Source organism: Pinus tabuliformis, chromosome 4_2 (assembly GCF_031772625.1).
Source record: "Pinus tabuliformis cultivar Carrire ecotype Pingquan chromosome 4_2, CPIR1, whole genome shotgun sequence".
NCBI lineage: Eukaryota > Viridiplantae > Streptophyta > Pinopsida > Pinales > Pinaceae > Pinus > Pinus tabuliformis.
The window spans coordinates 418,302,983-418,329,460 of record NC_142304.1 but is presented as its reverse complement, the minus strand read 5'-3'; positions in this window follow the sequence as shown (position 1 = coordinate 418,329,460).

Below are 26,478 nucleotides of genomic sequence, written 5' to 3'. Positions count from 1 at the left end.
TATGACAATGCAGATAGTGGTGTTTTTAGCTGAGGCTTTCACCAAATTATTTTCATGTGTATTGTGTGATTGATTCTTCTCCTCTGTGTTAACACCCAGGTTGTTCCCTATGACTCCCAAGGGAATACGGCCGGGGTAACCACTAACCAATCTTTGGATTACAGCTTCTAGCCAAGCTGTAATCAGAGAGGGCTCTCTCTTTATGATTTATCTATGTTCTGATAGTGTTTTAGGCTAGCTGTGATGTTCAGGGTTTTGTTTTATGTTTTGGTTGAGGGATGTCTTCTGCATCAAAGGTGTAAGTTTCAAAGAGTATTAGTCCATTGGGCAATGGAGTCTGTGGCTACAGGTCATCTGGAGTATTGAGTTGAGTTGCTGGAATTACAGGGCCATTTGCATTCTTCATGAAACAAACTTGAAATTGTGATGGTGGAGTGAATCATAACCAGTGAAAAGCAATTAAGAATTTTCCACTAGGCTGGGTGTGAGAAAGAGATATGTTGCACAGGAGCAAACTTGAATTCCTGAAACAACATTCACTGTGAAAGCTATAGTTTGAAAGTGCAGCAATTAAGAATTACACCTTATGTCTATAACTGAGGAAAACATTCATAACAGCATAGATTGAGTCCAGGGTGTTGTATAAACAAGTCCTGAGACTATTCTTTTTCTATGCTATCAACTATAGAATATAGTAGCATGATTGAGCCATGAAAAGATAACAAAAACACATAACGAAAGTTTATAGAAGACTTATTGTGTCATGAGAGAAACGCAGGAATCCTGTAACATTCAGCAACACTCCACAAAGACTCAGAAAACGCAAAGCTTTGGAAATTCCATCAGCCTTTGTATTAATAATCTGGAAAGTTACAGCATAAGAAACTCTTGAAGAGCAATCAGAAAACAACAACCCCTGCAAGCTTATGCGAGGGGAAAATATATACAATTGGTCATACAAAATATCTGAGTGTTGAGTCATCTCAGAAATGAATGCGTTTACCAACTTTCAAGATATTTAGATAAGGAAGTTATTACATCATTGAATACAAAGTAAATGCATCTGTATGTCTGTCAGAAGATATTTTGGCCTTTGGAGGCCACTGAGTCAGTTGGAACGTTTAGCTTTAATGCTGGAAAATGTGCCTTTACGGCTGCCGTGCTGTAACTTCTCGGCCCCGTCACCTGTTGGCTGTCTATGTTGCTTTGCTAGCCGAATAGTTCTGCTGAATTGGCTCAGCTTTTATTTTTTCATGCATGTTGATTTTAGCAATCTTTCCTGTGCATGATCACTTATGAATTTGAAGAAACAAAACTTGATTCACAGGCTCTGGCTTACAATATCAGCTGTATCATTTTGGTCCAGTATTCCTGTGTGGGCAATTGGTGTCTCAGAATTGCCTCTAATGTTTCGTCTGCCTCTGTGTACTTGTAGAAATTGGGAGGCACTTCAAATAGATGTTTGATTTCATCCATGATAAAAAATAAGTTCTCTACCCTGTTGTAGAGACTTTGTCCTGTTGCCGGCCCTGTTTCCTCTGAGGTGCTGGCCTTTTCTGTGATCTGACTTGTGGCAAAGGTGTTTACCCTTTTGGCATAGCTTTCATGCGAAAGCAGTCTTCCTGCGCTGTTCAGTAAGCTTGGAAGACCTTTGTTCTACAATGCCACAAACTTATCCATGAACCTATTGACCTCAGTCTGCATATCCTGGGTCCTTCTCTCTAGTGTCTGCACTAGATTTCTCAGTGTTAGGACCCTCTTTATCAACAAAATAGTCTCATTCTTGTTAGAGATTCCCATAGTCGCCAACTGAGCACTTGTTCTATTATTAAGCACATTGATCATCCTGTTGGCAACTTCAGGCATATTGCCTAGAGCAGCCCTTGATCTCTGAATTTCCTTCTGTGCTTTTGCAATGAGCTCCAACTGCTCATGAATTGTCTCAATATATTGCCATTGGTCAGTGATGGACTGGCCAATATTGGCCCATAGCACTGTCTTGAGCTCAGCCACTATTTTATCCAGTTTGAGCTCCTTCTCCAGCTCCTTTATCCTGTCTTTGAGGGCTTTTATTTCCCTGCCCTTTTCTGCCACAGTCTGCTTGGATTTGTCATACCTTTCATTTACCTTGGCAAGGTTTTCCCTGGCCTCATTCAGTTCTGACATTTGTGCTTCCAAGGCTGAATCTCATTTCTCAGCTTTTGCATGTCCAGGCTTGGGGCCTGCTCTGTTGTTGGTGCTGGTGTTGAGGTAGAAGGTGCTGCCTGTTCTGTTTGCTGCATGGGAGGGGCAGTAGTTTGAGGAGGCTCCTCAAGATTAATTGTTTGTGGAGGAGGCTGAGATGTTTGACCTCCTTCCTTTTGCTGTAATGCTGCCTGTAACGCTGCCTGTGCAGCCTCTGATTCTCCCAGCTTCTCTTGTGTTTGGATCAGCTGTTTATATAAAGACACCAGCAAAGCTGAGGCATCTTGATCATGTCTTTGCTGGGAAACTTCATCTGTTTGAGGGTGAATTGTTGCTGGGATTTTGATCTTTCTCCTCAAAGCTGCCATGTCTGCATCCCTTAATTTCAATATTTCTTGTATGCCCTTGATGTCCTTGGGATCATGCCCAATCTCTATGATTATATCTTCTAAGGACCTGATCCTGTTGTCCTTTGCTTGAGAGGATGCTCTCTCCAACTCAAGTTGAGCAGCTGTATTATTTAGGCTATTTACTAGCCTATAATTATCCAATGTCTTGTCTGCCAAGGAGGCATACACCATCTCACCCGTTTGCTTATGCAATTCGATTTTGTCCATTGGGTGGATGTCCTTGGCAAGGACCTCAAGATTGGTCCTTAAGTAGTCTGAGGGGGACTGTGGTTGCAATGTAGTTGGCATGAAGTGACTCATGATCATCTTGCCCTCATTGACATCATATGCGGACATGAGTCTTTGCTGGTTAGTAGGAGCCATCTTCAACAAATGATTATATAGTTGTATTTTTATTGGCTCACTTCTCCTCTTTATGTCAATGAACTGTTGATTAATGCCCAGTTCACCTTCTCTTTGGTGGCTTGAGGAGCTGACTTCTCCTCCCACTGTTCTGTCTTGTCCCTGTTGGAAGGAACTTGCAGATGCTTCTCTACTAGGTGGGCCCATGCCTAGAGACTGTCCCATTGGCATTTCCTCCTCAGATAGGGGATTCATTTGGTGTCTTTTCTCTCCCTGATTGGTGGATTCTGTGAGGGGAGTCTCTCTGTCCCTTTTCCTGCTTATATCCTCCTTTTGTGGAGTTTGGAGGACTAAGGCTTCAATAGTGGTTTCTTGCCTGGGAGGCACCATGTCCCGAGCCTACTGCTCAGTGAGAATTGGGGCCTCAGCTGCCTTTTCTTACTTTAAGGGCTGCTCTTTCTCTTGCTGCCCCTCTTCTTGCTGCTGTCCCTGTTGTTGTTGCTGCTGCACCTCCACCTGAGGTGGCTGCTCTAGTTCCATTTCTTTTTCCTTGCCTTTTCTAGATGTTTGCTCAGTGGCTTTGGCTGCTTGCTAATTTGCTGTTGAGGAAGAGGCAGCTGCTCCCTCTTGGCTGCTTGGAAGATTGAACACATGTGGACAAATTTCTAGGTCAGCCATCTTTTTCAGATTTCTTAAAGCTCTCTGATTTAACTCTTCTTGTGTGAGAGGCTCCTCTAAGGTTCCCCTCCTCCATTTCACTTGATTTGCATACTTTTCTATATGAGGAATCCTTACATGATCATAACCAGACAACCTATACTTGACCCTTCTTAAAGATATGAAGTGATTGCGGTCATAAGGTTTCCAAAGGAAACTGGTTTGCAGGCCAAGGGATTCTAACATTCTATCTGCCTCTTTCCAACCTTCCTCCCTTTTGTTGTAGACAAAGTGGCCTAATTGGTTCCTGACCTTGAGCTGTGATTTCTTGCCTCTGCCTCAAAAGTGTACCACATCAGCATTCCCAAATTGCCTAAAGTATTCCAGGGCAAATAGTCTCATGGGCACATATTTGGGCAATCTGTATGGGGGCAACTCACACCCATATATCCTTATAACTGTGTGGTTCTGGTAGAAGTACCAGTCCCCAATGCTGTATAATTTAGACAACTGAAGTATCCTTTGCATATCATCAGTTAGTCTTGGAGGAGGTGAGCTCATCAATAGAGACATGGCTGGGTGGATGAAGAGATCTATGAACTCACAGTAAGTATATGGAGAGTAAGCTCTGTGATGGAAGACAGAGGACCAATAAACCACTGACCTTGGATTGCCTTGGGCATCCTCTCTTTTCACAACAAAAGAAAACTTTTCATGCTGATAATATAGGATTAGGTGGTATATGTAAGAGGTGTATCTGAACACCTTTTCTCTGGCCAAGTTCATCAACTGCTCATGTATTTTATGAGAGATATAGGTGGCATAGTCATAGCAGATTGGAGGATTGCCAGGAGCAAACATGAGCATGACCACCAGCACAGTTTCATCAACATGTTCAATTGAATTATAGCCCAGAATGGGGCTAATCATGTCTGCTAAATCTCTGCCCAATTGGTTGAGGTATACTTGGTTGAGAGGAGGATTCTGCACAGTGTCAGAGTCAATGTACAGCTGATTGAGTTTGGTGACCTGAGCATCTGTCAATCTAACTCCTTGATTTATCAGATCTATCAGTGATAAAGGAACTAGCTTCTTCTGAGTCCTGAAGTGCAGCATCTCTTTGATAGCTTCAGGGGTGATATAGAAAATGACTGAGCCTGAAGGGTCAAGCACAGCCCTCTGAGTAGGGTCATAACATTCGGCACATAGGTGAATAAGGTCAGGGAACTGTCTGACCTGAGGGAGTTTGAAGATGGGGAGGAAAGAATCCCATATGCCCAGTACATCTGTTCCACTCTCATGCTTAGTCTTCAATTCATTCAGCAGGTGGATGTGGAACTTGGTTTTGGACAGCATTTCCTCTGATATTTGATAATCGAGGTCTGCTAGAGGTTGCCACTCCAATTCTCTCTGTGGGGCATTTAGTGGAGCAACATTCAAGGCCACAGGAGCTACTGGTGCATCCATGATTTCTTTTTAAGATTTTGTAGTTTATGGACTAGTGTCACTGTGCAGAGCAACACAAAAAAAATTTCTTTGAACAGAAGGCGAATTACTCAGGAACGGAGGACAAAAGGTGAATTGCAGCAATTGAAATACAGCTTAAAACATGAATAAGGCAAATGTCTGGCCTTAATCTCTCTTTTACAGCAATTTGATATAGTTTGGGTTACTAGTTCGCGATTGCGCGAACAGAATGCAGTTCTTATGGAAACTCGGGAAAACGAGGCTTAGCTGGTGAATTTCGACGTTATAGGTGCAAATGAGGACCAGGCACAGGGGATTTTCCGGTGAATTATATGTTTCTCGGTGTTTTAAACTTTCTTATGGAAATTCACAGACGAAACAGGTGTAGGAAGGATTCACTGGGATAAATACCTGGTTTACAGAGAACAATGGTCACGAATGCAGGTTAAATGGCGCGCCAGCAGTCTCCAGGTTGAATTCAGCAGGTTGGCGGAGGCTCGGACGTGAAATTCATGCAGAGGACACAACAACGTTTTTTGCAAAAAGTGCGAAAAATGCGACATTTTGGCCAAAATATGGTTTTTTCGGGATTTTGGCGCTTTTTTTTGGATGACGTCATCAGTTGGGGTCAAAGTCGGATGATGTCAGCATGACGTCATCGGGTGACGTGGCGGCATACAAGAGGTCCACGGGGATGATGAGGTGGCAGATGAGTGGAGCAACTGGCGAACGGGGCGCTGACACGGCGGTGACGTAGGCAGGTGACACATGCAGGGCGGATCAACCGAAACCGAGAGTGGTTAGCGGTTTCATATCGCACCGCTTATGATACAGAAGCGGAAATGTCAGATGTACCTCCGATACACTGTGGGGGTGATGCATGGCAGAGGCCTTACGTCACCCTCTGACAGATATCAGAAGGTATCTTTCGGACGTCGGGGCCGGTCCGATATGCACGAGGGCCGTCAGATCAAAAGGGCCCGATCTGACGGTCGACGGATCGCTGAGGTGGCCAGACGATACGGGCGCGGGCGGGATTAAATAATATTTCTCTTTGGGATTTGCGCTCCGCGGGGACTTTGGAATTTTGGCGGATTTCCATGGTCTTCAATGCTTTTTTATATAAAAATGCGCATAGCGCCAAACTTTGGGTAAACGGGAAAAAGTGGGTTTTATATGCTTTTTGCAAATGAAGCGGGTTAGGGGTGGAAATGGGTTTTTCACAAGGTTTCTTAGCAAATGAAGGGTTTAAATGAGTTAACTAACTTCAGAGGGGGAAAGAGGGGTAAGTGTTAGGGCTCTTAAACTGTCCAGATGCCAATTTAATCCCTGGTAGTGAACATATGGCTATAATGCCAAGGGGGGGGATATTTATACAATATTTGAGGTTTATACACTAAAGTGTTATGATAGTAGGGAAGAGGTAACATAGGGGAAATATATAATAGAAGTTAGGGGTTAATATGGATGAATAGGTGAATTAGGAGTGATATTACTAAGTTTATTTGAAAAACACTTAGCTTAGGGAGTAGATCAAAATTAGAAGAATTTTACACAGGAAATGTGGCTTTTAAAGGTATAAGAACCAGCATAAAACCTCAAATTCTTCCATGAGTCTTAACTGATGGAGGGATGTTAGTAATGAATGTGAAAAGGGGAAAAAAAAGGGGGGGTTAGACATGCTCCTTTGCTTTGCTGCACATGATGGAGAAGAGAACCTTCTCAATCTACTGATATTCCATTGTGACTAGGTTGTCAAACACTCCATTGAAAGGAATAATATTTCTGCAACCCCATCTGCTTACCCATCTGTTTCCTAGCATTTTTTGTTACTTCCTGGAGGGTGCACTTAGACTTGCAGACCCTTATGTGCCTTTTCTTTTCCTTGGCTTTTTCCTTTTGATTTTCTATCTAATGCTACCCTTCTTGCTTCCAAGGTCCCAGATTAAGCAGTTGGGAACCTTATTTCTCTACCTAGCTACTGGTCTGCCAAGATTAAACAGTTTGGACATACTTCTTCCTCTATTCTACAACAGAAAATTTAGACATGGCATGATCCAGATTAGGCTTTTGGATCACCCATCAAATTTGAGTCAACATAGAACTATGTACATACATTGTTTCTGTTTGAAATATGGGATCTTTGCATCATCAAAGCAGAGCATATTTGGAACTTTCTTTGCCAATCATGAAATATGAAACCTATTGGTATAGGTAGCTAAGAGTGGCTCCACATGGGGATGGTTTTTCCATTTGAAAAACCAAGAACAGCAGGTCAGAATGCCTTGTCCCTTGACTGCTTTTACGAAAACTTGAAGTATGCTGCTTTGACATGCCAAATTGTACTCTTCCCATCTTGGTAGCTCTCTGCACTCATTAGCTTTTGCTGAGAACCAATAAAACTTGAGAAACTGCATTTTTACATTTTAACAGAAAGTAATATATACATCTGATTATGTACAAGGGCAACTCAGGCTGCACTTATGGATAGTAGTCAAAATAGCGCTTCAACATCCTGCCATTTACAGGACCTTCATCTAAACCAGCTTCATCAAGTCCTTTAAGGAAGTAAGTATTGTTTCCTTGGACTGCTTGAACAACAAATAGTCCTTTCCAAATGGAATCAAACTTTCCATGTTTTCCTTTATCTTCCCTTCTGGAATCCCACTTAAGGACTTTGTCACCAACTTTGAAATCTTCTGCCTTGGTCCTTCTATCAAAAGCTTTCTTTAACTTTTCTTGTAACACTTGCACTCTGCTGTAAAATTGTTCTCTAGTTTGCTGCAAACATATTATTTGATTTACCCTCCTCTGCATATTATTTGGTTCAGCTTGACTTTCTTGCAGTAGTTTCATAACAGGAACCCCTAGTGATGAAGGGAATTTGGCCTCTAGTCCATAGACTAACTCATATGGGCTGACCCCAATTGATCTCTTGGTTGTTAGTCTATCTACCCATAAGGCATTCACAAGTTTCTTGTGCCAATTCTTTTTATTTTCTTCCAACACTTTCTTTATGATGTTTACAAGGCTCTTATTTGATGATTCAGCAAGGCCATTTCCTTGAGGATAGTATGCAGTTGAATGGCCCAAGGTCATGTGGAATTTGTGGCAGAAATTTACCATCTTCTTAGATCTGAAGGCAGCAGCATTGTCTGTTATTATTTTATCAGGACAGCCAAATCTAGAAAGAATATTGGTCTCAAGGAACTGAATGATGGTGGAATCATTTACTTGTCTGCATGGAACAGCTTCAATCCATTTAGTAAAGTAGTCTGTAGCTGTTAGAATCCATCTATGTTGGCCTGAAGATGAGGGATGAATTTCCCCAATGAAATCCAAGCCCCATTGTTGAAAAGGTCTCTCTGTTGCAATAGGCCTCAAAGGAAGTGGCAGTAACTTTCTCTTTCCCTCAAACACTTGACATTTGTGACATGAGGTGGTGAATTTCTTGACATCAGAGAAAATGGTGGGCCAATAGTATCTGGCCCTCAGTATCTTATCCACAGTGGACTTCCAATACAAGTGTCCACCACAGTCACCTGCATGAAAATCTTTGGTGACATTGTTAGTCTCATCTTCAATCAAGCAGTTTAATAGTATACCCTCATGGTTTTTCCAAAGAAAATTGCCATCCATAACACAGAATTTAGAAGCTTTCATTTTTAGGAACCTACACTTGGTCTTGGACAATCCTGGTGGAGCACACAGGTTTTGTAATACATAACATATATCAGAATACCAAGGGGATTGTTCAAAGGCTACATTGATCTTTGGAGTCGCCAGCTCCATTTCATTGTCCAGCTGGTTTATGTCTAAGGCTTGGAAATTTGCTTCTGTCATTAGTTTGGCCAAACCTTGCCCTTTTATTAGTTTTGTAGGTTTAATTTCAATATCAAATTACAAAATGTTGGCAATCCATTTTCCTCTTCTGCCTTCTAAATTTTCTTGAGTAAGTATGTCTTTCACAATGGGACTTGGCACGTAAGCTACAACATGGGAATAAAGGATGTAAATCCTAAAGTCTTTAATGGCCTTGACCAAAGCATAAGCTTGTTTCTCCATGATCTGATATTTCAGAGGTGCATCTCTAAGAGCTCTACTGAAGAAAGCAATGGGCTTGTCATTTCCTTGGTCATCTTTCTATAACAAAACAGCAGCAATAGTATGCTGAGAGGCAAAAGAGAAAATGGTAAATTCCCTATCAAATTGAGGATTTGTTAAGACTGGGGTTTGGGTAAGGGCCAATTTTATACCTTCAAAGGCTTGATTTGCTTCCACTATCCATTTTACTTTTGAATCCTTTTTTAGTATGTTGTTCAATAATCTGATCAGTTCTGCTAAGTTTGGGATAAACCTTCTTAAGAAATTAATCTTCCCTAAGAAAGCTTGCAATTCTTTGATGTTTCTTGGGTGGGGCATTTGCAAGATAGCTTCTATCCTATCTGGGTCAATTCTGATGCCATCCTTTGAAATGATATGCCCTAAGAGCTTTCCTTCTTCCATACCAAACAGGGACTTCTTTGGATTTAATGAAATTCCATATTTCCTGCATGTTAGGAAGATCTGTCTTAAGTGCTTCAAGTGTTCTTGGTCTGATTTTGAGAAAGGTGTAAGGTCATCTAAGCAAATGACAAGAAAGTCATGAATCTCCTTGGCAAAAGCAATGTCCATTGCTCTTTGAAATGTTGCCCCTGCATTTTTCAATCCAAAAGGCATTTTCACATATTTGAAAGTTCCCCATGGGGTTGTGAATGCAGTTTTGTCTTGATCATCAGGGTGCACTAGGATTTGATTAAAGCCTGAGAATCCATCAAGTAATGAGATCCTTGATGCTCCTACCACTCTTTGGAGAATGTGATCCATCTTAGGTAGGGGATAGTTGTCTTTGAGGGATACTTGGTTTAAGTTTCTAAGATCAACACAAAGTCTTATTTCACTAGTTTTCTTTCTTGTAGGCACCAAATTGGAGATCCAATCAGAAAACCTGATTGGTGCTATGATACCAGCTTTAAACATTTTTTTTACCTCTTTCTCAATTGCAGGGAGGAGCATGGGGTTTATCCTTCTCAATTTTTGTTTAAATGGCTTTTGATTTGGCTTGAGAGGGATCGTGTGTTGAATGACAGAGGTGTCATAGGATTTTAAGTCTTCATAACTCCATGCAAAGACATCTTGGAACTCTTTGAAAAGGTCAATGTATTTGGGCTTCTGATCAGGAGGTAGGGCTGCAGATAATTTTATTATCTTGGGCTTTTCCATGGTTCCAATGTTGCATTCTTCAATGGCAGAGTTAAGGGGCTACATTTTTGGTTTTCTAGGGACATCATTTGAATCAAAAATATCCTCTAGTGGAGCTAGGCATGTTGGAAGAAAATTATCTTTCAATTGTATCACTTCAGCTTCAGCATCAGCCACTTCTTCACAACCGATTTGTTTAATTTGTAGTATATTGTCTTTGTTGAAAATTGTTGGATGTAGGATTTGGTTAGCTGTTTTGGGTGATATTGGCTTATGATTCTGTTGATCAGGTATTTGTGATTGACTTGCTCTTTCAAGTATTTGTGATTGACTTGCTCTTTCAAGTATTTGTGATTGACTTGCTCTTTCAGTGTCAATATTTAGTCCTACAAATTCTTGTTGCAAGGTCAAGAAATTATTTATTTGTGCATCATCTTCAAATACTTGCCAGTCCTTGACATTGTTTGGGACAGAAGGTCTGTGTTTTACCTCAGCTATAAAGAAATGGTGGGGCTCAAAAGGTAGCTTGCAGGTACTTGCAAATGTGGCCAAGCTATGGGCATGCAGATTATGGGTTCTAGGAATTTTAGTAATTTGAAATTCAGTGAAGGACTGTAGTATTTCAGTAGCTGCAGACCTATAAGACCTCAGTCTTTTATCATTAGTAACAAAATTTCCCTTTACTTGTTGGATGATCAAGTCTGAATCTCCCATAATTGAAACCTTTATGGCTTGTAAGGATTTTACTAGCTTAAGGCCTAGCAAGAGAGCTTCATATTCTGCCATATTGTTGGTGCATCTGAAGTTTAACCTATAGGCTCGGCCCTCTGCATGACTGTTTTGTTTATTATGTATCCAAACCCCTGCCCCTGCCCCTAACTTGTTGACTGACCCATCAAATTCAAGGAACCATAGGATCTCGTGTTGTGGGGGGGACTTAATCACTTCTCTGTGATCTGGGATTGTGAGTTGGAGTTCTGGTTTTCCATTTGGTTTGTCTTTTAGGACTGTCTCATCTCTTGGTTGTATCAGCTTGATTTCTAGAGCAGCAACTTTGTTAAATGATTGATCAGCCATTATTTCTGGGGTAACAGTTTGTTGATTAATGTCTTGCTCCTGTTTGAGTGCCTTGGTTTCATCATTGTTTGTAAGACCTGTATTATCATTGGAAAGAATGTATGAATCTATATCAGAGTGAACAGCATATATGGGGAAATTTTGAGGTTTTTCTTCACTGCTAACCATGTATTTCATAAGTGTTTCTCTGTATAGTCTTTTTGGTTTCCCAAAGACAGAGATAGTGGCATATGACATGTCTAACTGCAAAGAACCTTGGAGTTTAGCCCCCCATGATCTTGATAACAGCATCCCATATTTGGGTGGGATATCAACAACTACAACATCCATCATGATTGTCTTATTGGGATATTGGACAAGTGAGACACAGAGATCTTTTATGAGACCTAAACACTTAACTTGGCTGGAGTCAAATCAGAATAGGTCCTTATATGGCCTTGTTATGTCTAGATTTAATCTTTCCATGAATGATTTAGGCATCAAGTTGTGAGAAGCACCTGAGTCAAACATTGCATTGTGTAATATCTTATCATGAACATGTAAACTAACATAAAAGGGTAAGATACTTGCAACAGCTGCTTTTCCATCAACTTCTGGACCGAAAATCAATTCTGGGGTGTCATCTAACACATTCACATTATCTTTATTACGAGTTAGCTGAAGGGACTTCTTGATTTGTTGCCTATAAATGTCATGTTTAGCCAGTTCTGAAAGGGGAACAGCTACCTTCAATTTTCCAATTTCAGCTTCTAAGTCAAAGGGTCTATCAGATTGGATCTTGGTGTTGTGGGTGGCATCCTTTTCCTTGTTTACCAAGTCTTCCTCTTGTTTCTTTTCTTGATCTGGAAGCTTGTCCTTCTTACTCATTTCTTGAGAGGTGTTACTTAGGTTGGGCTGCAAGGGTGAGGGATCTACTGGTTGCTGTTTTGAGAAAAAGGTTTCAGCTATTTCGTCAACGGTTACCTCATCTGTAATTGGACCAGTTTTGTCACTTGGTTCTGTGATAATGGCTTTCTTAGGCTGCTGACTATCCTTTGTTTTTTCAGGCTGTGTTACATTTATAGTTCTACTCCTTAGCTTGTATTGTTTATGAACTTCATAAACAGCTGTGTCATAGCCTTGTTTAAAGTCAAATGACTCACCTGACCTAGTTTGGAATTGTTGAATGTCATCATCCTTATGATCTTCTTGACTTAGAAAGACTTGTTGCTCATCATTCAGGCCCATCAGGTTGATGTGGGTATCATCTGTTTGTTCTTCTGAAGTGGATGCCTCAGTATAGTTTTCCTGGAAAGGGGGTCTTATGTCTGGGTCAAAACCGGTCTTGCCAACGTTTGGGTTTTGATTTCTCCTAAAATTTGGATTTTTCTTAGGGTTGTTTTGTGGTGCTTCCCATGATGACTTTCTCTCAACTGTTTCTACTCTATCTCCCAACCTCTTCATACCAGTGAGTATTGCATCCAATTTTTGATCGAAGGCTAAGGGTTCATCTTTGAAGGTGGTTCTCTTTTCCAATCTTGCCCTGTTCCTCTTGGCAATTAGGTTAGCCTCTACTGTGACAGCAACCTTCTGGGCTTCTTCAAGGGTTTCAGGTGCTCTTTCCTTTAACTGGTATGCCATATGAGGGTCAAATCCATCAGGGAATTTGTACAATGCTAAATCAGGAGGAGGTCTTAAATTCTGTGGTATTGCATTATATACATTGTTAAATCTTGCACAATACTCCAAGACGGTCTCTTGGGGACCTCTTTTGATTGTATCATACTCACCAAGTATGTGCAAGGGATCTTTCTTCTTCTCCCATCTGTTAGTAAAGGCTTGATAAAGCTCATCAGGAGTTGTGATGGAATTTGCAGCCAGGGATCTAAACCAAGTCCTTACATCCCCTGTCAAGCTCTGAACAAAGATTCTCATTCTCACACTATCATGATCTATTTCATAGTTCTCAAAATGGTCTTGCATCCTCTTGGCATGTTGAATTGCTGAAAAAGGGCCAGTGGAGTCAAAATATGTGATCTTGGATTGGTACTCATGAGGCAGAGCTGCAGCATTAGCAGGCAACTGCAGGGGTGCATATCTATTAGCCATGTTTATGGGGTTTATAGGATTTATTGGGACAACTGGGATAGTATGAATGACTGGTACTACAGGGGTGATGGGAACAGTGGAAACCAAAGTGTTAGTCAAGGGGATATGTGCAGTGGATGGAGGTGTGAAAAGAGGACTTTGAGAGGTAGATGGTGAACTAGGGGAGTCAAGGGTAGATCGAAATAGAACCTTGATTGGAGTTGGAACTGGTTCAGGGTTAGCTATCTCAGGGCTCAAATCAGTAGGATCTCCCTGCCTTTGTTTCCTCCTCATGATTTTGGGGATTGTATTGGGGTTTTCAAAAATAGCTGGTGGATTAGGGTCAGGATTTGACCTAGTGTGCCTGATTTCCTTTTTAGGAGCCAGCTTCTGAACTTCTTTTTGGTATTTTTAGGATATTTTTTAGGACTGTTTTAAGGGACTGCTCAAGCTTTTAAAACCACTGTCTATGGGCAGACAACGATTGAAAAACAATATGCTCAGATCCCCAGCGGAGTCGCCATTTATGTTAACACCCAGGTTGTTCCCTATGACTCCCAAGGGAATACGGCCGGGGTAACCACTAACCAATCTTTGGATTGCAGCTTCTAGCCAAGCTGTAATCAGAGAGGGATCTCTCTTTATGATTTATCTATGTTCTGATAGTGTTTTAGGCTAGATGTGATGTTCAGGGTTTTGTTTTATGTTTTGGTTGAGGGATGTCTTCTGCATCAAAGGTGTAAGTTTCAAAGAATTTTAGTCCATTGGGCAATGGAGTCTGTGGCTACAGGTTATCTGGAGTATTGAGTTGAGTTACTGGAATTACAGGGCCATTTGCATTCTTCATGAAACAAACTTGAAATTGTGATGGTGGAGTGAATCATAACCAGTGAAAAGCAATTAAGAATTTTTCACTAGGGCTGCGTGTGAGAAAGAGATATGTTGCATAGGAGCAAACTTGAATTCCTAAAACAACAGTCACTGTGAAAGCTGTAGTTTGAAAGTGCAGCAATTAAGAATTACACCTTATGTCTATAACTGAGGAAAACATTCATAACAGCATAGATTGAGTCCAGGGTGTTGTATAAACAAGTCCTGAGACTATTCTTTTTCTATGCTATCAACTATAGAATATAGTAGCATAATTGAGCCATGAAAAGATAACAAAAACACATAACGAAAGTTTATAGAAGACTTATTGTGTCATGAGAGAAACGCAGGAATCCTGTAACATTCAGCAACACTCCACAAAGACTCAGAAAACGCAAAGCTTTGGAAATTCCATCAGCCTTTGTATTAATAATCTGAAAAGTTACAGCATAAGAAACTCTTGAAGAGAAATCAGAAAACAACAACCTCTGCAAGCTTATGCGAGGGGAAAATATATACAATTGGTCATACAAAATATCTGAGTGTTGAGTCATCTCAGAAATGAATGCGTTTACCAACTTTCAAGATATTTATATAAGGAAGTTATTACATCATTGAATACAAAGTAAATGCATCTTTATGCCTGTCAGAAGATATTTTGGCCTTTGGAGGCCACTGAGTTGGTTGGAACGTTCAGCTTTAATGCTGGAAAATGTGCCTTTACGGCTGCCGTGCTGTAACTTCTCGGCCCTGTCACCTGTTGGCTGTCTATGTTGCTTTGCTGGCCGAATAGTTCTGCTGAGTTGGCTCAGCTTTTATTTTTTCATGCATGCTGATTTTAGCAATCTTTCCTGTGCATGATCACTTATGAATTTGAAGAAACAAAACTTGATTCACAGGCTCTGGCTTACAATATCAGCTGTATCATTTTGGTCCAGTATTCCTGTGTGGGCAATTGGTGTCTCAGAATTGCCTCTAATGTTTCATCTGCCTCTGTGTACTTGTAGAAATTGGGAGGCACTTCAAACAGATGTTTGATTTCATCCATGATAAAAAATAAGTTCACTACCCTGTTGTAGAGACTTTGTCCTGTTGCCGGCCCTGTTTCCTCTGAGGTGCTGGCCTTTTCTGTGATCTGACTTGTGGCAAAGGTGTTTACCCCTTTGGCATAGCTTTCATGCGAAAGCAGTCTTCCTGCGCTGTTCAGTAAGCTTGGAAGACCTTTGTTCTGCAATGCCACAAACTTATCCATGAACCTATTGACCTCGGTCTGCATATCCTGGGTCCTTCTCTCTAGTGTCTGCACTAGATTTCTCAGTGTTAGGACCCTCTTTATCAACAAAATAGTCTCATTCCTGTTAGAGATTCCCATAGTTGCCAACTGAGCACTTGTTCTATTATTAAGCACATTGATCATCCTGTTGGCAACTTCAGGCATATTGCCTAGAGCGGCCCTTGATCTCTGAATTTCCTTCTGTGCTTTTGCAATGAGCTCCAACTGCTCATGAATTCTCTCAATATATTGCCATTGGTCAGTGATGGACTGGCCAATATTGGCCCATAGCACTGTCTTGAGCTCAGCCACTATTTTATCCAGTTTGAGCTCCTTCTCCAGCTCCTTTATCCTGTCTTTGAGGGCTTTTATTTCCCTGCCCTTTTCTGCCACAGTCTGCTTGGATTTTTCATACCTTTCATTTACCTTAGCAAGGTTTTCCCTGGCCTCATTCAGTTCTGACATTTGTGCTTCCAAGGCCTGAATCTCATTTCTCAGCTTTTGCATGTCCAGGCTTGGGGCCTACTCTGTTGTTGGTGTTGGTGCTGAGGTAGAAGGTGCTGCTTGTTCTGTTTGCTGCATGGGAGGGGCAGTAGTTTGAGGAGGCTCCTCAAGATTAATTGTTTGTGGAGGAGGCTGAGATGTTTGACCTCCTTCCTTTTGCTGTGATGCTGCCTGTAACGCTGCCTGTGCAGCCTCTGATTCTCCCAGCTTCTCTTGTGTTTGGATCAGCTGTTTATATAAAGACACCAGAAAAGCTGAGGCATCTTGATCATGTCTTTACTGGGAAACTTCATCTGTTTGAGGGTGAATTGTTGCTGGGATTTTGATCTTTCTCCTCAAAGCTGCCATGTCTGCATCCCTTAATTTCAATATTTCTTGTATGCCCTTGATGTCCTTGGGATCATGCCCAATCTCTATGATTATATCTTCTAAGGACCTGATCCTGTTGTCCTTTGCTTGAAAGGATGCTCTCTCCAACTCAAGTTGAGCAGTTGTATTATTTAGGCTATTTACTAGCCTATAATTATCCAATGCCTTGTCTGCCAAGGAGGCATACACCATCTCACCCGTTTTCTTATGCAATTCGATTTTGTCCATTGGGTGGATGTCCTTGGCAAGGACCTCAAGATTGGTCCTTAAGTAGTTTGAGGGGGACTGTGGTTGCAATGTAGTTGGCATGAAGTGACTCATGATCATCTTGCCCTCATTGACATCATATGCGGACATGAGTCTTTGCTGGTTAGTAGGAGCCATCTTCAACAAATGATTATATAGTTGTATTTTTATTGGCTCACTTCTCCTCTTTATGTCAATGAACTGTTGTTTAATGCCCAGTTCACCTTCTCTTTGGTGACTTGAGGAGCTGACTTCTCCTCCCACTGTTCTGTCTTGTCCCTGTTGGAAGGAACTTGCAGATGCTTCTCTACTAGGTGGGCCCATGCCCAGAGACTGTCCCATTGGCATTTCCTCCTCAGATAGGGGATTCATTTGGTGTCTTTTCTCTCCCTGATTGGTGGATTCTGTGAGGGGAGTCTCTCTGTCCCTTTTCCTGCTTACATCCTCCTTTTGTGGAGTTTGGAGGACTGAGGCTTCAATAGTTGTTTCTTGCCTGGGAGGCACCATGTCCTGAGCCTGCTGCTCAGTGAGGATTGGGGCCTCAGCTTCCTTTTCTTGCTGTAAGGGCTGCTCTTTGTCTTACTGCCCCTCTTCTTGCTGCTGTCCCTGTTGTTGTTGCTGCTGCACCTCCACCTGAGGTGGCTGCTCTGGTTCCATTTCTTTTTCCTTGCCTTTGCTAAATGTTTGCTCAGTGGCTTTGGCTGCTTGCTGATTTGTTGTTGAGGAAGAGGCAGCTGCTCACTCTTGGCTGCTTGGAAGATTGAATACCTGTGGACAAATTTCTAGGTCAGCCATCTTTTTAAGATTTCTTAGAGCTCTCTGATTTAACTCTTCTTGTGTGAGAGGCTCCTCTAAGGTTCCCCTCCTCCATTTCACTTGATTTGCATACTTTTCTATATGAGGAATCCTTACATGATCATAACCAGACAACCTATACTTGACCCTTCTTAAAGATATGAAGTGATTGGGGTCATAAGGTTTCCAAAGGAAACTGGTTTGCAGGCCAAGGGATTCTAACATTCTATCTGCCTCTTTCCAACCTTCCTCCCTTTTGTTGTAGACAAAGTGGCCTAATTGGTTCCTGACCTTGAGCTGTGCTTTCTTGCCTCTGCCTCAAAAGTGTAGCACATCAGCATTCCCAAATTGCCTGAAGTATTCCAGGGCAAATAGTCTCATGGGCACATATTTGGGCAATCTGTATGGGGGCAACTCACACCCATATATCCTTATAACTGTGTGGTTCTGGTATAAGTACCAGTCCCCAATGCTGTATAATTTAGACTACTGAAGTATCCTTTGCATATCATCAGTTAGTCTTGGAGGAGGCAAGCTCATCAATAGAGACATGGCTGGGTGGATGAAGAGATCTATGAACTCACAATAAGTATATGGAGAGTGAGCTCTGTGATGGAAGACAGAGGACCAATAAACCACTGACCTTGGATTGCCTTGGGCATCCTCTCTTTTCACAACAAAAGAAAACTTTTCATGCTGATAATATAGGATTAGGTGGTAGATGTAAGAGGTGTATCTGAACACCTTTTCTCTGGCCAAGTTCATCAACTGCTCATGTATTTTATCAGAGATATAGGTGGCATAGTCATAGCAGATTGGAGGCTTTCCAGGAGCAAACATGAGCATGACCACCAGCACAGTTTCATCAACATGTTCAATTGAATTATAGCCCAGAATGGGGCTAATCATGTCTGCTAAATCTCTGCCCAATTGGTTGAGGTATACTTGGTTGAGAGGAGGATTCTTCACAGTGTCAGAGTCAATGTACAGCTGATTGAGTTTGGTGACCTGAGCATCTGTCAATCTAGCTCCTTGATTTATCAAATCTATCAGTGATAAAGGAACTAGCTTCTTCTGAGTCCTGAAGTGCAGCATCTCTTTGATAGCTTCAGGGGTGATATAGAAAACGACTGAGCCTGAAGGGTCAAGCACAGCCCTCTGAGTAGGGTCATAACATTCGGCACATAGGTGAATGAGGTCAGGGAACTGTCTGACCTGAGGGAGTTTGAAGATGGGGAGGAAAGAATCCCATATGCCCAGTACATCTGTTCCACTCTCATGTTTAGTCTTCAATTCATTCAGCAGGTGGATGTGGAACTTGGTTTTGGACAACATTTCCTCTGATATTTGATAATCGAGGTCTGCTAGAGGTTGCCACTCCAATTCTCTCTGTGGGGCATTTAGTGGAGCAACATTCAAGGCCACAGGAGCTACTAGTGCATCCATGATTTCTTTTTAAAATTCTATAGTTTATGGACTAGTGTTACTGTGCAGAGCAACACCAAAAGATTTTCTTTGAACAGAAGGCGAATTACTCAGGAACGGAGGACAAAAGGTGAATTGCAGCAATTGAAATACTGCTTAAAACATGAATAAGGCAAATGTCTGGCCTTAATCTCTCTTTTACAACAATTTGGTATAGTTTGGGTTACCAGTTCGCGATTGCGCGAACAGAATGTAGTTCTTATGGAAACTCGGGAAAACGAGGCTTAGCTGGTGAATTTCGACGTTATAGGTGCAAATGAGGACCAGGCACAGGGGATTTGCCGGTGAATTATATGTTTCTCGGTGTTTTAAACTTTCTTATGGCAATTCACAGACAAAACAGGTGCAGGAAGGATTCACTGGGATAAATACCTGGTTTACAGAGAACAATGGTCACGAATGCAGGTGAAATGGCGCGCCAGCAGTCTCTAGGTTGAATTCAGCAGGTTGGCGGAGGCTCAGAGGTGAAATTCATGCAGAGGATACAATAGTGTTTTTTGCAAAAAGTGCGAAAAACGCGACATTTCGGCCAAAATATGGTTTTTTCAAGACTTTGGCACTTTTTTTTGGATGACGTCAGCATGATGTCATCAGGTGGGGTCAAAGTCGGATGACGTCAGCATGACGTCGTTGGGTGACGTGGCGGCATACAAGAGGTCCACGGGGATGATGAGGTGGCGGACGGGTGGAGCAACTGGCGGATGGGGCACTGACACGGCGCTGACGTAGGCAGGTGACGCATGCAGGGCGGATCAACCGAAACCGGGAGTGGTTAGCGGTTTCATATCACACCGCTTATGATACGGAAGCGGAAATGTCAGATGTACCTCTGATACGCTGTGGGGGTGACGCATGGCAGAGGCCTGACGTCATCCTCTGACAGATATCGGAAGGTATCTTTCGGACGTCGGGGCCGGTCCGATATGCACGAGGGCCGTCGGATCAAAAGGGCCGATCCGACAATCAACGGATCGCTGAGGTGGCCGGACGATACGGGCGCGGGCGGGATTAAATAATATTTCTCTTTGGGATTTACGCTCGGCGGGGACTTTGGAATTTTGGCAGATTTCCATGATCTTCAATTCTTTTTTATATAAAAATGCGCATAACACCAAACTTTGGGTAAACGGGAAAAAGTGGGTTTTATATGCTTTTTGCAAATGAAGCGGGTTAGGGGTGGAAATGGGTTTTTCACAAGGTTTCTTAGCAAGTGAAGGGTTTAAATGAGTTAACTAACTTCAGAGGGGGAAAGAGGGGTAAGGGTTAGGGCTCTTAAACTGTCCAGATGCCAATTTAATCCCTAATAGTAAACATATGGCTATAATGCCAAGGGGGGGGATATTTATACAATATTTGAGGTTTATACACTAAAGTGTTATGATAGTAGGGAAGAGGTAACATAGGGGAAATATATAATAGAAGTTAGGGGTTAATATGGATGAATAGGTGAATGAGGAGTGATATTACTAAGTTTATTTGAAAACCACTTAGCTTAGGGAGTAGATCAAAATGAAAAGAATTTTACACAGGAAATGTGGCTTTTAAAGGTATAAGAACCAGCATAAAACCTCAAATTCTTCCATGAGTCTTAACTGATGGAGGGATGTTAGTAATGAATGTGAAAAGGGGGAAAAAAGGGGGGGTTAGACATGCTCCTTTTCTTTGCTGCACATGATGGAGAAGAGAACCTTCTCAATCTACTGATATTCCATTGTGACTAGGTTGTCAAACACTCCATTGAAAGGAATAATATTTCTGCAACCCCATCTGCTTACCCATCTATTTCCTAGCATTTTTTGTTACTTCCTGGAGGGTGCACTTAGACTTGCAGACCCTTATGTGCCTTTTCTTTTCCTTGGCTTTTTCCTTTTGATTTTCTATCTAATGCTACCCTTATTGCTTCCAAGGTCCCAGATTAAGCAGTTGGGAACCTTATTTCTCTACCTAGCTACTGGTCTGCCAAGATTAAACAGTTTGGACAGACTTCTTCCTCTATTCTACAACAGAAAATTTAGACACGGCATGATCCAGATTAGGCTTTTGGATCACCCATCAAATTTGAGTCAACATAGAACTATGTACATACATTGTTTCTGTTTGAAATATGGGATCTTTGCATCATCAAAGCAGAGCATATTTGGAACTTTCTTTGCCAATCATGAAATATGAAACCTATTGGTATAGGTAGCTAACACTCTGGTTATATTGTTTAGCTCGATCTTTAAGCTTCCGCAAATTGATATTAGAAGTAGATTATAGTATTCTGCTTTGATTTATATTGCATTATTAGGTTAACCTACATCAAATTTCCTACATGTTATCAGAGCTGGATTTGTAGAAAATTTCTACATGGTATCAGAGCTATGAACAATATACTGAGAAGAGAATTTGAAGTTTGAGGTTCAGGGTTGCAGGTGCAAATCAAATTCATATTATACTTCAAGGTTGGCCAATGGTGTTCTATGGCTTGATACTTGAGTATGCCTTGGAAGGTAGCTTGAATTACATAGCATGGAAAGATAGAATCGAGGCTATATTAGAAGACAATGGCTTGAAGGAATTCATTGATCAAGAAATCCCAAACATAGCTTCAACTATTGCACAAGAGTTGGCTGAGTGGAAGAAGTGTGTGGCAAAGGCGAGACGGATCATCCTTGACAGAGTTCGAGACCATATTGTCTCAAGTCTCCATTTGAAGGATACTCCATTTTCAATGTGGAAGACATTGAAGGACCTCTATCAGAATAGTAGCAACCAGAGGAAATTAGTGCCCCAGGGTAAGCTTTGAAGAATCAAGATGGAGAAGGGTTATACTATTTTGACATATCTGAACAAGCTCACCACCTATAGAGATGAGCTTGGCAGTGTGGGAATAACCACTACTGATGAAGATATGGTGAGCCTCGCTATCCTTGGCCTTCCAAAGAGTTGGAATAACTACCAAGACTCTGCGAATGGAAGGGAGAAACTACTGGATTGGGAACCACTGTGATTGGATCTCATGCAAGAGGAGATCAAGAAGAGAACATGAGATGGTTCTTCATCCAAGAATGATGATGAAGAAAATCAAGCCTTAGCAGGTAAGGAAAGAAAAGGGAAGGGGAAGGCTTCCCTTTCCAAATCGAATTCTTCTCATGGAGGGAATAAGCGTGACATGTCTAAGGTAAGATACTTTAATTGTCACAAGATGGGACATTATGCGACTAATTTCCCATCAAAGAAGGCCAAGAAGGGATCCTCTGAAGTATTAGAAGGGGAGGCATTAGCCTCTCAGTTCGAAATGGACTTTACCCTCATCGCATGCATGGTGTCATCGATGATGGGTTGTGTCTAGTATCTTGACAATGGAGCCTCATTCCGCATGACCAGTGATAAAAGTTTATTTAGTGCCTTGGAGAAGAAAGACATCAAGATGAGCATAGAGATGGGTGATGATGGAAGGCATAGTGTTTCAGAAGTGGGCACGGTTTCTTTTCAGAGGGAGAATGGAGCTCCTATCACATTGACAGATGTGAAGTATGTGCCTGGATTGAAGAAGAACTTGGTATCAGTCATGATGTTGGAGGACAAAGGCTACGATGTTGTCTTCAATAAAGGAAAGGCATTCCTAAGACACATAGCCACGGGTCATAACAAGAGGATAGGAATTCAGGTGAAGAATCTCTATAAACTAGTGGTAGATGATTGTGCAGCATTGAATACGAAAGTAGAATTGGTGCAAAACCAAGACATTGGTGATTTGTGGCACAAGCGGTTTTAGCATTGTGGGGCTTTGAAGATAATGTAGCAGATATCTATAAGACTTCCCAAAGGTAAACTTGAGCAAGTTGACACATACAAAGGTTGTACCTTGGGAAAGTACGCCAAGTCTTCCTTTCATGATCGCGACAGTCGAGAAGAGGCTAACTTAAAGAGGTTTCATAATGATGTGTGTGGGCCATGCTGGATGGCATCCATAGTGAAGAAAAGTTATTATGTGATTTTCATTGATTACTATTCTCGTAATTGTTGGATTTATTTCATCCAGAAGAAGGACCAAACCTTCACAAAGTTTTGTGAGTTCAAAGCTTTGGTTGAGAAAGAGTCAGGGAAGAAGATGAAGGCCTTGAGAAGTGACAACGGTGGAGAATATGTCTCTCAAGAGTTGAAAGACTTCTTTGCAGCGGAAGGAATTAAAAGAGAGTTGACGACACCTCATAACCCACATGAGAATGGGTTAGCCAAGAGGAAGAATAGAAAAATCATAGGGGTAGCATGGGAAATGCTACATGACCAAGGCCTAACACTTCACTTGTAGGCTGAGGAATGTAACACAAAAGTCTATCTGCAGAATAGAAGCCCACATCACAAACTTGGGATGAAGACACCAGAGGAAGCTTTCTCTGATAAGAGGCCAGATTTGGGTCACTTCAGGATCTTTGGCTCATCGGTATATTTCCATGTGACAAAGGATTCATGGAGGAATATTGAGCTAATATCAGAGTTGGGGATACTTGTGGGGTACACTAATACAACTCACAACTATCGGGTATACTTGCCTACGAGTTGGAGGATAGTGGTTCATAGAGATCTCAAGTTTGATGAGTAGAAGCACATTTGAAGATGACAGATTATTTGAGGATGCGAGAGAGAATGTGGGAGCACCATTTTCTCAGCACAGATTAGGAGGTCACCTAAGGGGTGCACTCGATACATTGCCCTTAATTGGGAATGTGTTGAGACCGAGCCATCTTCCTTTGAGGAAGTAGTGCAACAACTGATTTTGATTGATGCTATGGTGGAGGAGTATGACTCCATAGTTCGTAATAGTGTTTAGGACGTGGTTTCAAGATTGGAGAAGAAGTCAATTGTGAGTTCCCATTGGCTTTACAAGGTAAAGCAAGATGTTGATGATGAGAGGATCATGTTGCTGCAGTATATTTAGACAGAGGAGCAAGATGCTAACATTCAAAGTGTAAATTCGAGTTCCATAGATACAGGATCGGGGTGGCAGATAATCCCTTTCTTGTTGAGAGGGAGTGCTAAAATGTGGCAACAAGAATATTCCGATTTAATTTTCCTTGAATTGAAATGTGAATTTAAATCGAATTTAGACTTAACAACTACTTGAAAATAATTGATTAATTCATTTTGAATTAATTAGTTGGATAAATTCAAGTTATAAGTCTTTTTGAAGTCATGCAAGAGTTATTCCTTAAATTAAGTAGATAATATTGAGTTATACTTGAGTTGTAATTAGTTAACTCAGTTTACTGAGTGAAGCTGAGTTAAATTAGTTCCAAACTGTTTGAGGAACTAATAGAGAGTTAACAGTCAGTTGATGCGTGCATGCATCCAACTAGTGCTACTCCAGTTAGCTGAAGATTCCCTCATCAGAAACTCATGCATGTCTATTCTAAGAAAGACCCAGTTGAGATTAAAGTCAAGGACAATGTACTATCAGTTGCATGTGTTTTATTATAAAGAAAACCCATGCATGCAGTCAAGGATCATTCCTTGAGGATTGCGCATTTCTCGCAATGTGTGAGAGAGTGTTACACTTGGTAATAGGAGAATCATCCACAAGGAACCACACAAGGAAATAGGAGCTTGGAGGGTAGAGAGGAAGGCTTGAGAGAAGCCAAGATTTCCTGTGAACATCTGTGAGGAATGTACTGAGAGCTGGCTAGTTGTGAGAGCTAAGGCTTTGTATAATTCCTATGTATTTCAACCTTTTATGATAATAGAGATAGTGTCGTTTTTAGCTTAGGCTTTCCCCAAAGTACTTTAATGTGTATTGTGTGATTGATTCTTCTTCTTCTAGATATATTGTTCACCTTGATCTTGAAGCTTACATAAATTGATAGTAGACATAGGTTATATTATTTTTCTTTGATTTATATTGCATTATTGGGTTAACCTACATGAGATTTTATACACCTATAACCCTCTAACACTCCATGTCAAACACTCTTATACATTCATTTCCATACATTTGAAAATAACACTCCCTTGTGTTTATGTCACTCCATAACACTCCGTGGAATGCATTAGAACACGCTAGCACCTAGCACATCTTGGCAAGTTTCTTTAGCCTCTAACATGCCCTAGTACTGCTAGCATACCTTGTCCCTCCCTCCTCATCACACATGGAAGTCATTGACACTTCGTGTCACAAACACTTATTCACTCATTTGCATCTCAAATCATCCCACTTAAAAAGTTACCAAGACAAGGCTCACATCCAACCATGGACATAAAACAACTAAGAAACATAGTTTACATCTTAACATGCCATAGCATCTAACACATCTTAGAATCCTTTGGCACTATGTGTCACATGTACATAGCATGCCCTACATTCCTTGGCATGCTTTGAAACTCCCTAGCAAACACTAGCACGCCTTGACATGACTTAGCACTCTAGCATTCCCTATCACTGCCTAGCATATAACCTTGTCACTCGCTCCTTAACACACCTAGAACTCACTAACACTCCCTATCACACACTCTTATTCATTCATTTCCATTCATTTTGAGCTTTTGCTCCCTTGATTTTCCCTGACAATCTCTAATACTCCCTAGCACAAATTGGCACACCCTAGCACCTCGTACATAGTGGTATGTCACTCTAGCTTTCTACCATTCCTTGGCACTACCTAGCATAGCTTGTGACTCTATCCTTAGCACACCTAAAACTCACTAAAACTCCCTATCACACACTCTTATTTGTTCATTTCCATGCATGTTTTACCTAGTGCTCCCTTATGTTTATTTAGCACTCTGTGGCACGTGTTGGTGACCCTAGCACCTAGCACATCTTGGCATGCCACCCTCGCCTCTAGCATTCCTTAGCACTACCTAGCATACCCATTCACTCACTCCTTAGCACACCTAGAACTCACTAACACTTCCTTTCATAAACTCTTATTCATTCATTTCCATGCATTTTCAATTAGTGCTCCCTTGTGTTTCCTTGGCACTCGCAACTAACAAATCCTAGCACATGATGGCACATGCTCGCTCCTCACACATATTGCTTTCATGTTGCCTTAACACTTTAGCATGCCTTAGCACTACCTAACATACCTTTTCACTCCCTCCTCAACACACCTAGAACTCGCTGACACTCCATGTCACACTCTTATTCATTCATTTCCATGCATTTTTACCTAGTGCTCCCTTTTGTTTCCTTGGCACTCCCTAACACTCCTTAGCACACATTGGCACACCCTAGCACTTGGCATGTCTAGGCACATTTTCCTACCACTCTAGTTTGAATCACACTGCGTAGCATACCTTGTCCCTCCCCACATAACACACCTAGAGCTTCTTAACACACCTTATGAGACACTCTTATTCATTCATTTCTATGCATTTAAAACTAGTAATCCATTGTTTTTCCTTGGCACTCCCTAACAGTCCCTACTATGTGTTGGCACCACACCCTAACACCTGGCACATATTGGCATGTCTTAGCATGCATAACATGCTTTGGAACTATCTAGCATG